The 14,795-nt window shown below is 35.3% G+C and overlaps 1 long non-coding RNA gene across 1 annotated transcript in view; it reads right to left on the reverse strand.

The window, feature by feature from the left end:
* The window catches only part of LOC110206971 (uncharacterized), a 71,450-nt gene that overhangs the window by 55,921 nt on the left and 734 nt on the right, over positions 1–14,795 (reverse strand). The window lies entirely within an intron of this gene.

Raw genomic sequence — 14,795 nt, forward strand, 5'->3', positions numbered from 1 at the left:
TTGTCTTAGGTCCTTGCATGCATTGCTAGGAAGAGGTAAGTCTATCAAAATTAGTCATCACATAATGTTGCTATTACAATATACAATGTCCTCGGAGTTTTGCTCACTTCACTTAGCATCAGTTCATATAAGTCTTTCCAGGTGGAAGTTCACCTATTCATAATTTCTTATGGAACAATACTATTCCATTACATTCATATACCACAACTTGTTCAATCATTCCCCAATTGATGGGCATCCCCTCATTTTCTAATTTTTGACCACCACAAAAAGATCTGTTCTGTGTTCTTGACAATAATTTTCTTGCTGCCTTTTATGTTTCCATGTTTGAGATATTGGAGAAAAAAAGTGTATTTCCTTTTTAGTCTGAGAATTCAATTTTACTGAAATTATCAATAAAACATGCAACTCTGCTGCTCTACTAAAACTAACAATCAGCTGTTTTATTTTAGAACCTCTGTAAAAGGACTCTTAATATAATTTATGGATTGATTGCTGTACTTAATGGACAAAGACATCCCCGAGTTTAAAAGTACTAATTCTAGAAGTCAACCTTTCTCCTAGTAAATATGGGGCAATATGAAAAAAGTTACTTAGATCAATAATAGTGAAAATTAATGCATGCACATATTTTTGGACATTATTCAGGAATTTGTTTTGCTTGATTTTGTACATTGGTTACAAGGGTTTTGTTTTTCTTTTTTCCCCTCCAGTAAGGAAGTAAGGTAGGAAAGAAAATAAATGCAGTTAATTAAAAAAAAAAAAAGAAAATGCATGGAGAAGGTAGAAAAAAGGAATAAATAATCGTAAATGTATGTCAACATATGTGAACCTTATGTAAGATACAGGTAGGTTGGGGGAGGGGAAAGGTATGACTTGGAGACAAAAAACACTGTGTACTAAACTTGCCAAACAGGTTCTTTGAGCCTATAAAAGTCTAACTGGCAGAACAGGTATGGTTAAATAAGCATAACACAAAACCAACAAAGAATTAAAGGAAGATGGCAGGCACCTAAAAATAAGTGAAACAGAACTTATTTCTAGAAAATTAACAGAAGCCAACTTTGATTTTAATCTCTGCTTTGGCTTGTTCAATTGTCAAAATCTGTGCTTTTTTGGTTAGGAACAAAGAAAACTAGTTAGAATGATGGCTAGGCTAGGGGAGGACAGGACAGGATAGGACAAGACAAGACAGGTTAGACTTACAGAGCTGAAAGATTTTAGGTATCACAATTTTTTAATCCCTCATTTTACAAATAAGGAAACTAAAAGAGGATAAATGTGTTTTCATAATCCCTTTGTCATTACTGAAAAGCAAATTCAAAGTATAGGCTCTATGGTTAATGGGTCATTAGCACTATCTTTATAAAGGAAGGAAAACATTCTTGTACTCAGAAGTTATAAGTCTTAACAAACAACACAGAAGGAGAGTATTAAAATTCAAGATTTGAAATAAGATATGGAGAAACAATCTTAAATGCAGAACTTTATTATTGTTACTGTAACATTTCCAAGGTTTTTTTTTAAAAAAAGGTCAATCTAAAAATGGATCTGAAAATGTTTTATAAACTGTTAATCCTGAAAATACCTCTTGAGCTAATTAAAGCTGAATATATCAGACCAAAGATTGTCAATTACTTCTTGGCCCAGAGAGATCAATAATTCTTGAAGGAAAAGTAGAATTAATTACTCATTCTACCTATGGTTAATATTGAGACTACAGCATAATTCTTAAGACCTGTATCTAGACCAAGAGTGTTAATGCTAGTTCTGAAGACTTTTTCTGGCATCAGTTTTAGGAACCTAAGGCCCACTATAAGTACCAAGTGTCCCAAAAGTTTTAGTCTAGTTTTAAGATTTTTAATAGCTTAAAACTAGGTCTAGGCTTTGGGAGCACCCTATAGTGGAATAATGGCTAATTTTCTTTATTTTCTGAAAAAGATACTATAGTTTAAACAATAAGCCAATGTGCATTATTAGTCCTTTCCACTCGATGACACATTATATCTTGTTATATGGCTATGTCCACTGCTTGTAGGATCCATTGCTCTTTACAGGTCCAACTCTATCTTGTCATTTTTAAATGTCATTGCTTTTCAAATTACATAACCTCATATTTAATTGCTTCATACCCGCTTTATCTGTTTGTGAGTAAAGGCAATCTACCCCCTTCCCCCTCATCTCTCACCTAATTTATCCTTCCTTTGAATAGAAATGGCTTAGCTTTGCTTTACTTTCTTAAACATTACATCCAAATCTGGATGAACTGTGTCTCCATCCAATGCCTTCTAATAGGTGTTAGAAAATTACTAGGAAGCCAAAAATCTGTTTTAATACTGACTTATGAATACCATAAAAATACTAATCAGCCACCTGGCCTTCTTCAGTTTTTCTAATGCTAGGAGAAGCACATTAAGAGGATAAGTAACTTGTAGATAATAATTTAAACAATTTATATAAAACTAAAAATAATGAAAATGTTTACTGTAATACCATTGATCAGAATCTACTTTCATATTTTCCTTTGCAAATATACATTATACAGTTGTCACCTCTAAAGTCTCTTCTAGCTTTAATATCTGTGATTAAAAAAATCTTTTAAGGAAAATAGAGTCATATTTCTTCCATTTAATTTGTTGTGTCAAGGGACAATATTTGTCCTCAAGGGACTTATCTATTCTGGAAGATGGTTCTACACACACATAACTCACACCTCTTAACTCAAGCCTCAGGAGGTAAGTAGTACATTCAACCTCACAGGAGTTTTAAAATGGAGACTGGTGACTTCTTTGTAATGTTGTAGATACAATTTTTAGTCAGTTATGGGTTAAACTAGAAGGCTTGTGGGACTCCTTCCAACTTTGAGTTTCTGTGATTCTGGGAAGCAGCAGAGGGTCTAAAGCTATGAGGTTTCGGATTTTCCTCTCTAAGTTTAGAAGTCCCATGCTTTGATTATTTACAGGGGAAAGGTGGACCCCAGAGTCTTAACGTCCTATTTCACATAAAAAAAGGCACCGGGGAGGGGAGGAAAACAGAAAAGAATACCATAAGGAAAATAATCTAATTATGTTTATGATTCTAAACATTCAATTCTGGGTAAATCTGAATTGTCTTTTTCAGCAGCAAATCTAGCTAATAATAATAATGATGATGATGATCACAGCTAGCATTTATAAAGTGCCAGGAACTGTATTAAGCACTTTATGAATATTTCATTTGATCTCCACAACTCTGGGAAGTAGGTGCTATTATTGTCCTCATGAGGAAACTGAAGCAAACAAAGGTTAAGAGACTTGCCCCAAGGTCACACAGCTAGTAAAAGTATGAGGCTAAATAAATGAAAACAGTTATTAAATGAATCAAACAAGAACTACTTCTAGCTAAAGAAGTACCTGCATGACCCTGGGTAAGTCACTTAACCTCTCTGGGCTTCAATTTCTTAATTTGTAAAATAAGAGGGTTAGTGATAATTATCTGATCCTATGATTCTAAAACAAATAAAAGAGGGCATGCTACATGGTGGAAATTACTCCTCTCTTAAAGACTGAGGTAGCATGAAAATCTATGGAGGAAGCTTATGGAGGTGAGGAGAAGGAAAAAGGGATGTCTTAATAGGGGTGGAACATTCCACATCTTTCCTCATGAGGAAACAGAGGAAGGGGTAGAGAATCAGGGATTTGGTCACTGAGATAGTATCTTTTTCTACTTCCCAAGTAGTTTATTTTATTGCTCTGTATGTGTTCAGGTAAAGAATGAATGGGAAAGAAAAGGCTTTTGACTAGGGCACATATGAAGGCACTTCAATCCTCAACAACCCCAAATTAAAGTAATTTGTTAAGAACAAATTACTAGGAAGGATTTCCAACAAAAAGTGAGTATTAGTAGCCTACGCTATTTCTCCTATGAAATAAATACAGTGATAAATGAGAAAAATTTTTTAAAAAAAACTAGGAATGTGAACGTTTACAAATTAAGGGGGGGGGAAATACCTAGCGGTATATTAAGATTTGTTTGATTAAAGATTGCTCTGAAAGCTTCAGTATTTGTTTCATTTTGCTTTAGTATTTTAATTTTTTTATATTAAAAGTAGCAAAATTAGTGATTATAGATTTGTAAGGTCTTAGGCAGGGAGCCACATCTCAAATTTCGGTTTAGAGACATGCCTTATATGGTCATGGAAAAGTACTGCCACCTAGTGGCAGCACATCTATTTCAAAGGGCCAGATAACTTAAAAAATATAATCCAAAGGAAAATTATAAACTGTATTTACTGTGTACTGAAAGACTAATAGATCACAATTGCCATAATAGTGTAATAATTAAAAATTTTAGATCAAGTTCAACTTTTAAATGGTATAATTTCTCTTTCACATGCTCAAGACTTTACCCTTGGTCATAAAAGGCTGCCTTGAAAGACTTCATACAATAACCCAATGACTTTTATTAACTGGATATCTGGCAATCATCCTTTACCTCAACCTCTGAAGTCAAGAAAAAGATGGTGCAGTTTTGGGGGAAAGTAGACGGGGCCTACGAGTATGGTGGTGAATGTCTATACTAGGGGCAGTTGGCAGTTTCCTCCAACTGTGGATGTAACAAATAAGTTGTCTCTTGCAAATACGTGATGTTGCAAGTTCATATGATATTGTGCTAGTGTGGAAAACGTGAACTAACTATATCTGCGTGCTATCATCTGGGACCTCAGCTTCTACCTTCTGATTTCCTTCCAGCCAAGGCCAGAGATGAGCTTCTTGGAGGTTTCTTATGAAACATTCCTTAACATACCCTTCTATGAGCTGAAAGCCTTTATGGAGCTAACTGGAGACCCAAAAATACAGAAGCACTCAGGGCACACTCTAGTCCAGCACTAATAAGAATGTTCTGACTACTTTGTAGATTATACATATGTAGAGAGGTTGGTCAAGGGGACTTCCTGATCAACAGGATGAATTTTTAGGGTAACTAATTTTGGGGTGACTTTTTGATTGTATCTTCCTATGATAGTAGGGAATATGTCACTTGGTGACTTCCGGCTGATAGGTCTCAGTGACTGGGGATGAATTGGTTGACTTTAATTCTAGGGGAATGGACTGCTGTGGAAATAATCATCCTGTAAGAGTCTTCATCTTAAGATTAGGCCTTTCTGCTTTTCAGTAGAGCTATATTGTATTGAGTCATTTATGTCTGCCTTTGGGCAAGGCACATGGGAGCCACATTATCTCCACCATGTAGCATCAATGGAAAAGGAACCATGTGGCCAAGTGGTACAGAGATGGCAGCTTGTTGTCCCAATAGATAAATAATAGCAGGGGAAACAGAATATTGAGAGTGTCTGCACCCAGTCCTAGAAAGGCAAGCGCTAAGGCACACATGCTCTTAACCCTGGAACAGGGAAACACATGATCTGAGTGATTAGAGTTCCTGAACCTCAACTTCCAAAGGACTTCTGAAGAATCTTCCTTGGGGATTAAAGTTCTAGTAACTGGTAAGTTCAAGAGTTCCAGAATCCAGCCTTCTATCAGAGAGAGTGGAGTCTCTAAATAGTCTTTGATTCCAGAATCAAGCCCCATTGGACAGAAGAGGATTGTACACATGGACCCTGAAACTGGAAAGGTCATAAGGGATTAAAGCCATGATACAGGGTAGGTATTCAGATGATAAAGCAGGGTAATGCTGTGGATAGAGAGCTGGCCTTAGAGTTAGTAAGACCTGAGTTCAAGACCTTCTTCTGATACATACAAGCTTTGTGACTATGTTGTACTAGGCAACCCTCTAAGACTGTAAATTGAAAAATAATTTCCAGTCTAAGCAGAAGAGGGTTCTTCACTGAGAATTACAAACACTGATTAAATCACAAGTCCAAACCTATCTCTCTTAATATATGGCCTGATGTCAGGGGCGGGGATAGAAAGGGGAGGGTGGTTTGCTTGTCTAGCATCTCTAAATTCATTTTTTTTTCCCCAAGAGGAATCTAAGCTCTCAGATATATACCAAAAGGCTGGATGCTTGTATGGCTTGCGGACTGAAGTGGTACTCATTAGAATGTTGGGTTGTTGTCTGTCTAGAACCAGGAATTTCAAGTCCCTTCTGAGGGATTCCAAAGCATAGAGTGAAATTGAGGCTGAAGGAATGTATAGGGTCCTGGGAAATTTGACCTTACCAGAATAGTCCGGGAAGGAGGGAGGGAGGCCCTGCTAGTAACCCCGTTTGTTTCGCTTCCTAGGGGTATCTAAACCACAAGGTGGTGCTATGAGTCTGGAGGACTCTTCCAGCCATGGCTCTCAATATTATGTGCTATAAAGTTTTCCGTTGACATAGACTGATAATTTAGGTAGTGCAAGGTGAGGATGGTGACAGTATGAATGCAGAGAATTGGACAAATGTGAATTGGATGGATAAGAAAGATATTGTGGAAGTAAAATCAAGAGAACTTGGCAATTTGAGGGAGAAGATTATATAGATAATTGCTATGGAGAAAACTCTCTTGGTTAGCCTAGTGCTGATTATTGATGGCAAATGTTTAATCCTAGGTCAACTTACATCTGTTACCCAGGATATTTGTATTATAGTGTGCTCCTACCATCAATTGGTGTGAGTTCAACAAATGTAACTGATTTGAATCTGTCTGAAATAAATATAATTAGAAGATAAATCCAATATAAAAATACCACAACATATATTCCAAAGCCAAGAAAAATAGTTTCAGTACTACCTACTGTATTGGATTATATGGACCACAATCCCTCTTCAGTGGATATATTCTTCATGAGTTACAATCCTGAATCACTGCCTAATATTTGAGAGTGAGGTAAAGGAGAGACAGACATTTACTGGCAGAATCCTAGATATGATTCCCTGTTATTAGCATATTCATTTCTTCTTTCTCAGTTTCCTCATCTGTAAAATGGGTATAATATCCACCTGTTTCATAAGGTGGTTGTGAGGATCAGATAAGTGCTTTACAAACCTTAAAGTGATATATAAATGCTAACTATTATTATTATTATTTATTATATTATCTACACATCCTAGATCATCAAATAATGCTCACCACACACACAGAAGTTTGTTTTGAAATATAGAAAGATTCTAGTCTAAACTCTGAATAACTTTCTTTGCAACCTTGGCCAAGTTATTTAATCTCTTTTTCCCAATTTTCTCATCTGTAAAATGGAAATGAAAATATCTTTGCTACTAAATTGCTACGTGTTGCTATGTGGATAAAGTGAGATATGTACCTGCAAATGTTTCCACAAATACAAGGCATTATAAAGATGTTATTTCTTATTATTAATCTTATCTTTTACTTAGAGAGACATTATGGAATCCTGGCTAAGACAGCTGGTCTCAGAGTCAGGAAGACCTAGGTTCATTTCCCACCTCTAACACATTCTAACCTTTAGATCCTGCCTGGTCAAAGCACTTAAGCATTCAGTGCTGTATGTAGTTTTCTAAGACTATAGATTCCAGTCAATCTACACGGGTAGATGAATTTTCTCTCCCTACACCTTGAAATCATAGGACCGATCCTCACCTCTAACTTTTACTTAATAATACCTAGGAGTTATATAATGCTTTAATTTGCACAGCTCTTTGCAAATTATCTCACTTGATTCTCACAAAAACTCTGTAAGACTGTTGCTATTATCACTACCACTTTATAGATAAGGAATCTAAAACTAAGAGAGGCAGGTGACTTGCCCAGGGTCATAGCTAGTAAGTATCTGTGGCAGAATTTGAACTTAGGTCTTCCTGTGTCCAAGCCTAACACTCTATCCACTGTACCACTTAAAATTTTAACTCCTCTTTCCTCTCAAAATATAGACTTTAAGCAGATTCCATTTTTCATTTACATTATCTTTCTTGGTTACTGTTTAGCTAAATTATGCTGATTTAGCTTCTAAATTCATTCTTACAACTCTTCACTAGCAGCAATAGTCAGAAATATAGAAATCCTATTTTCCTTTCTAATGAGGTTCCAGATGGGATGAAGATAGGAAAACATTTTTAGACCTTTTGGGTCCTCTTTGTTAGAGTAAGGTAGGAGTAGCTTCCCATATTTGAATTGTGGAAGCAAAATCAGCCACAAGGAGGAGACTTCAGAAAACATTCAAAGATGGTTCTAATTTACTGGAGTTTTTTGGGCACTCCCCCTCCCCACTTTCTATCCTTCTTGGCCTTAAAATGTAACATTCAAATAGCTGCCTCACCTATGTCAGCCTTCTATTTTTCTGCCTTGCTATATAACCACAACCAGCAGGATCATCAACAAGAAATTGTGCTAACTCGTGAGGATATAAAGAAAGTTTAAAAAAAATTCCCTCAAGAATCTCAGATTCTAATAGAGGAGATGATATACAAACAAGTATGTAGTAGAAGATATATAAAGTGTAAATGGAAGGTAATCTCAGAACAAAGGTACTTGAAGTGGGGTGATAAGGAAAGACTTCTTGGAGGAGATGGAATTTGAGATGAGTCTTGCAGGAAGCCAGTGACATCTTAACTTCCTCTCTTAACAACAAAAACAAAACAAAGTCAAAGCAGAAATAAAACTACCTTTTTTTTTTAACGAAAGTACAAAGTACCATAGGTTTAGAGTTGGAAGGTACCTTAGAGGTCATCAAAACCAACTTTCTCATTTTACAGATGAGGAAACTGAGGCTTAGAGAGGTTAAGTGACTTGCCTAGAATTTCACAGCTAAAAAGTGCCTAAGGCAAGATGGGAATGAAAACCAGCAGCCTATCCACTATATTACACTGTAGTGAAGTCACCTAAGTGACTCACCTAAAATTTTTAAATTGAACTGAAATTTAAAAAAAAAATTTTAAATGTACTGAAACTTTTTTTAAAAAAATAAACATGGACTGACACCTTTACAAGCTCTCTTGAATGGTTGCTTCCATCTCTAGTTTCCTCTTCTTTCCTCCCCTTTACCCTAACTTCGTGTTAACTTGATTTTTTTCTCCCCATAACTAAAAGAGACTGGTTTAAAAAACAATGAGGGAGTTATGAAGGAATACTCATATTAGAAAAAAAGTCATCTACTATTCATTTTCTTACTATTCAAAGCAAATATTGCTTTCAAATTTGACAGCGATTACTTTGCTTATTTGCTTTGCTGATTATCTGTCTTTAGAGTTTACTCCAGCTCAATTATTTATCCTATTGACTTCTTAGCTCTCTATTTTGTATTGTATTTTTCAAGAAAACTCTTTGAAATCCAATTTGAAATCCTTGCTCTAGGGAAACTTTGAAAGAGTTCATCTGTCCAGGCATGTCTGACAGACATGGAGAAAAGATAACTCACATTTATGTTAGAACTTTAAAATGCTTTTTTCATAAAAATTCTATGAGATGGGTCATCACAGTGGCATAACAGACAGGTCTTTATTATTTGCTTTGAATTCCTATATTTTTATATTCTCTTGTTTTATAAAAGTTAAGTTTTATAAGAACTTATTCTAGACAAGTGAATCTCACATCTAACAGGGAGGTATTCAGTTGAGAGAACAGCCTAGCTAGAACTTAAAGTTTAGAACATTTTATTTTGAGGCCTAATTTTCCAGTAGGGTCCATGATAAGTTTTGAGAGGGTAAATGATCCCTTTACCAGAGGTGCTGCCTCATAACCTTGTCCATGGTCCTGTTATTTCAGCTCCTTCTTCCCAACAAGTAGCAATAGAATTACAGAATTAAATAATTCCAAGTCCTCCCTCTATGCCTAAATACTCTGCCAAAAGGCATGGAAAAAAATGTATGTCAGACCTAGCATGTCCCCAAAGATTTAGAGTCAGCTAGCCCAACACTTATTTTTTAGATAAGAAAAATGAGGCCCACAGAGGTGAAATGAAAAGGGCAGAGAAAAAACATTCTGAGACATAAGGGTTCTCACAACTCACAACTAACCAGAACAACTGTTCTGCAAGAGATATTAGGTACAGAGGAAGAAAGCAAGTCACTTAACCTCTTGAACTTTTCCACCTCTTCTTTCAAGGCTCAACTCAAGAGCTTCCAGCTCCATGAAGGTTTCTCTGATTTCCCCAATCAGAAGTGATCACTCCTCTCTCAAATTTCTCAAAGGAATGAGTGAGATAGTATGATACGAATGGAAAAAAAAAGCATTGTGTTTGGATTTGGAGTTCCTAGGTTCGAATCCAGCTATTTCATTTCCTAACTGCATGATTTTGGGGAAGTCACTTAACTTCCATGGGCCTCTTTCTTCATCTGCAAAATCAGAATCTCTAAAGTCCTTTCCAGTTCTAAATCTCAGAACCTTATATATAGCCTTAATATCATGGTTACTTGTATCCTATCTTACACTACATCACATCATCTTTTATCTATGATTTGTTTATAATCTTGAGGGTTGTTATATCTAATTTCATTAAAAAATAAAACAAAACATTAACACAGTTCCTTGATCATAGTAGGCACTTAAGAAATGTTTATTGAATTGGACTGTATTAGTTTATGGGTAAGATGGAGAGGGGAGGGAGAGAAAGAGAGGAGAGAAAATTGGGGTCCTGAATTGAACAGCACACATATGGATACATATTGCTGCATCTTCTTGCTATGTATATGTATTTTTAGATTATTAACAATTTTTCCTTACTTGGACAACTACAGAACTATTTCACCTGCTTCTAGGTAAAATAATTGGGTTAGCAATCTCATGTACTGAAGGCTATAAATTTAACTATGTTTTTTCATCCAGTAGGGATAGGTATTAGGAGCTGGACTTGTGACTTCATTAGTAAAGGTTATGTCCTAAGTTAGAAAACTCCCTCTACCAAGCAAGTTGGTACCTTCTCTGTAAAATCTCCTTGAGTTTGGACTAACTGAAAATTTAAAAAAAATTTGTTACAGTATTTTTTTCCTTCATAATATAGAATAAAAGAACCAGGGTTGGAAAAAGTCTTAAAAGTAATTTAGTGCAACCACTACTTGAAGCATGCATGCCTTTTACAGCATCTCCAACAAGTAATTGATTATTTAGCTTCTATTTGAAGACTTTTAGTGGCAAATTCATTAGTTCTTAGGGTAGTTAATTCCATTTTTTTGACAACTCTGTTAGGAACCTTTTTTTTTATATTGAGATTCCATGTAACTTCTATGTGGTAGTCCTAGTTCTGTCCTCTTGAGCCAAAGAATAAATCAGATCTACTTACTTACATGACAACTCTTCAAATATCTGAAGACAATAATAACCAAGCCTCCCCCAAATCTTCTCTTCTCCAGGTGAAGCATTCCCAGGTCCTTTAGTCAATCCTCATATGGCATAATTTTTAAGTTACTTCACCATCCTGACTCCCCTTTTCTCAGAATACTCCAGCTTATCAATGTATTTCCTACAATGTACAGCCCAGGGTTCAACATAACACTCCATATGTAATATAATTAAAGCAAAACAGACTGGGACTCTCGCTTTTGCCATTCTAAAAAGAAGTTGCCACAGAAAACAAAACAGCAACTTATATCTATGTTACAGTGCAGTCAGATAGATCCCTATATCTTTTTCATATGAACTGCTAAGGAAGGTATGGCTAGACATCTCACACCTGTACAGTTGGTATTTAAAAATTTTTAAACTATATTTCATTTTTATATCACCTATATTTCCCCAATATATTCCCCCATCGCTTAGAGTCATGCCTTGTAACAAAGAATAAAAATAAGAAAAAAAAATTCAGCAAAACTAAATACATCAACCAAGTCCAACATTGTGTGAAGTGGTTCAGTATTCCCACTTTTATGCAGCTGATCTTTTGAACACCATATGTGAGCCCAAATTGACATTTGTCTTAAGTTCAATTTAGCCTCAAAGTATGCCTGCTTATGGATTCAAATTCTGTCATTTAACGTATGAGAATTGGTAGAGGAAATGAACAGTTTAGGGAGAAATGGATTGGAGAAAGAATAGGACTTTTTTTGGATCCTAGGAAAACAGAAAACCTTGAGGAATAGACTGAAGGTGTTTATCAGTAAAGTCGTAGGTGATCTGAAGTGGAGGTGAAGAATCAGAAAGAAACGGAACTTTGGGAATAGATGCAAACTGCCTTATCCAGTGTGCCAGAGATTAGGCAGAAGCTCAGAGAGTCAAGGCAGGTACAAATAAAAAATAAAGCCTAGCCCAGGACCTTTTGAGCATCAAATCTCTAAATGAAAATGCCAGCAGGTTTGGGGAGGCTTGAAGATGCTAGTAGTACCAATCCTAAATAACCTTGGGACGGAAATGGAAGTATATTTCTCTAGCAAAGATTATAATCCAATCTAGAAATTTTGATTTGAGGGAAAGGGACTGGGAACTGGGTACTACATACATAATCAACAGTAGCTAAGATGATTTTTGATTAAAGTTAGGATTAGAAATCCATATTTTAAAAACTCAGTCCCTGCTCCCCTCCCTCAATTTTTTTTTGGGGGGAGGTTGCTAAGTAGAGGAACGTTGTTTGCTTTCCATTAGTTTTCTCATAAAAATTCCTTTTGAAATATTCCAACTTTGTCTCAGATGAACCAAGGAAAAAAGAGTTTTTATACAGGATAGTTATGGAACTCAGTTTTTCTCAGGGGTCAAGTGGAAGCACTGAACAGCTTAAAAAAAAAAAACCACAACAACTCAGGAAAACCTTAAGAGCAATTTTGAAATGCAGGCACTTCTATTTGGCTCATTCAACAGACCTTTACTTTAGATGAGAGAATGCAGGAGTAAAACAAGATAGGTATGTGGGAAATACTTTGGGAGAATTCCAGTTAGTCAATAGTTTAAAACTTTAGACTTTTCTTAATTGGAAAGATGTGAAAACAAACCAATAAATGTTTTGCAGTTGGATAAAGATTTGAGAATTATTTTAACTTTCTTCTTAAATTGGTTACAAAATGTATTTTCTACTTACTTGTTAAATGACTACATCAGCAGGATGAAAATAATCTTTACGGTCTTTTATTTTAAGAAATCATATTGATGTTCTTCTAAGATAAACCCCAGCTCACAAATGGTAACTCTAATTAAAAATTATTTTCAATTAATTTTAGTAGAGGAGAATGTGTATAGCTGTCCTAAATGTAAGCTGTACAATCATTAATATTTTTCAATATACACTACTATTTGCTTATATTTATACATTGGATGATATTTTATAATGTGGTTTCCTCAGAATTAAAGTACTATCCACTGTGTATATAGCACAGTGGATAGATGGACATGAAATCAGCAAGATCTGAGTTCAAATCTAGCCTTAAGACAATAGCTATGTGACTCAGAGCAAGTTACTTAACCTCTCTCTGCCTCAATTTCCTTATCAGTAAAATGAGGATAATAACAAAACTTACCTTCCAGAGTTTTGAGGATTGAATGAGGTAATATTGGTAAAGTGCTTTGCAAACCTTAAAGGGTTATATAAATAATAGCTACAATTATTATTATTGCTAATAAATAAATACAAACATATGCACAGGCTTTATATATGTTAATTAATTTGATCCTTCCAACAAACCTGGGAGTTAGGTCCTATTACCAACCCCTATTTTACAGATGAAGAAACTAAAGCAAAGAGAGCTTGAGTGACTTGTCCAGGGTGACACACAGGGGATTTGAACTCAGCTCTTCCTCAGTTCAAGTCCTGCACTCTATTCACTATATTACCTAGCTTCCTTTATTAATCCCCTCAGTCAGCCACTTAGTCAGTCCACAAGCATTTATAATGTGTTAAGCAGGCACTGCTAACTGCTGAAGACACACAGAAAGGGAAAGTACTTGCCTGAGGTAGGAGGTATAAGTAATATCATCTCCATCTACAGAGAAAGAAACTAGCTCAGAGAGGTCAAAAACCTAACCCACAGTAGATGAGCTATAACTTAAACGAGGTTTTATTTCAAGTTTAGGCTTTCCAAGTTACATAGGATCATAGGATTTAGAACAAGAAAATTCTTTATTTACTACAAACTCCTCATTTACAGATGAGAAAACTGAGATACTGAGAAGTAACTTGTCCAAGGTCACAGTGGCAGTAAAGTAGCAGGGACAGAACTTTGAATTCAGTTCAACTGACTTCAAATAGTGTTTATTACATATTATGCTCATTCCTGGGCATTCATAAATTTTCAAAAGACATTTTAATTGTAAAAAGAAAACCTTAAAAACCTTCTTGAGGTTACAGGAATGAGGAGGCAGTAATACTTTCCACTCATACAAAGGCTGATCTCAAGGGCCCTCAGAAACTTTCATGTTCATAGAGTTTAAACATTGAGTACTTTCAGTACTAATTAAATGTCTCTCTATTTACTCATCATCTCTTGTCTTGACTAATACAATTTTATAACTTATCTTCTCGACATTTCCCCTACTTATATCTTATGTCAATTCTAATGTTTAATGTTAAAAATCATTTTTTATTCGCTAGTCATCTTGTTTTGACTAACAGAACTTTGCAATCTACTCCACAGATTCCCTAATTCTGACATCTTAAGTCAGTTTCAAAAGCTAATGGCAAAAAATCACTTCTAGCATTACCAGTTATTACAATCAAATTACTTTTTTTTAAACTTCTCAAATCCCTTTCCCTTTAAATATACAAGGTCTACAAAAACAGCTAGGATACTCAATAAAGTGCTAAAAAATGCAGTAATCTTGGGAGAACAGTGTTGCTCAAAACCCTTAGATTTTTCATATGAATTGATAAGTTGGCTTTTTTTTTAAATGTCAACTGCTTTTCTGTTGGACTCTTAGTTACAATTAGCTATTTGAGCAATAGTTTTTTCAGTCGACGGAGATGATTCAGAAAGGAAAAAAAACCTTT

This window comes from Phascolarctos cinereus, unplaced genomic scaffold (assembly GCF_003287225.1).
Source record: "Phascolarctos cinereus isolate Bilbo 61053 unplaced genomic scaffold, phaCin_HiC Scaffold_1;HRSCAF=81, whole genome shotgun sequence".
Taxonomy (NCBI): Eukaryota; Metazoa; Chordata; class Mammalia; order Diprotodontia; family Phascolarctidae; genus Phascolarctos; species Phascolarctos cinereus.